A 364-nucleotide genomic window follows, 5' to 3' on the forward strand; every position below is an offset into this window, starting at 1 on the left:
GAGGAGACAGAGGCAGACCAATAGACCGATATTATCAACAAAATCATAAAGATGATTACATATCTTCTCTGTACATGGAACACCGTACACACTTGCTTTTGAATTTGTTAAACGTTTCAAAAAAATCTTTTTTGTTTGTGTTTGTCCTTTTCCTCATTTCTGATTCTGAATTATCAAAATATTTCTTAAGGATTCGAAATGAATGAAAATCGTTAATGCTTTGCTAGGATATATTGTTAAGTGGATATATTGATATATTATAGTTATGAAAGGTTATATTCATACATGCATGCATCTGTGAAGGATGGATGTAAAGTAATCCACTAAAATGAACATACAGGAATCTGAAAAGTGAAGATTATCA

The 364-nt window shown here is 30.5% G+C and overlaps 1 protein-coding gene across 1 annotated transcript in view; it reads right to left on the minus strand.

Annotated features, from left to right (window-relative positions):
• Positions 1 to 218: 218 nt before the first annotated feature.
• The window catches only part of LOC137622466 (uncharacterized), a 20,961-nt gene continuing 20,815 nt past the window's right edge, over positions 219 to 364 (minus strand). Inside the window, exon 8 of the mRNA XM_068353072.1 lies at positions 219 to 364. This exon is cut by the window's right edge and continues 240 nt beyond it. The gene's annotated coding sequence lies outside the window, so the exon portion shown is untranslated.

The sequence above is a fragment of the Palaemon carinicauda genome, chromosome 29 (genome assembly GCF_036898095.1).
Source record: "Palaemon carinicauda isolate YSFRI2023 chromosome 29, ASM3689809v2, whole genome shotgun sequence".
Lineage (NCBI taxonomy): Eukaryota > Metazoa > Arthropoda > Malacostraca > Decapoda > Palaemonidae > Palaemon > Palaemon carinicauda.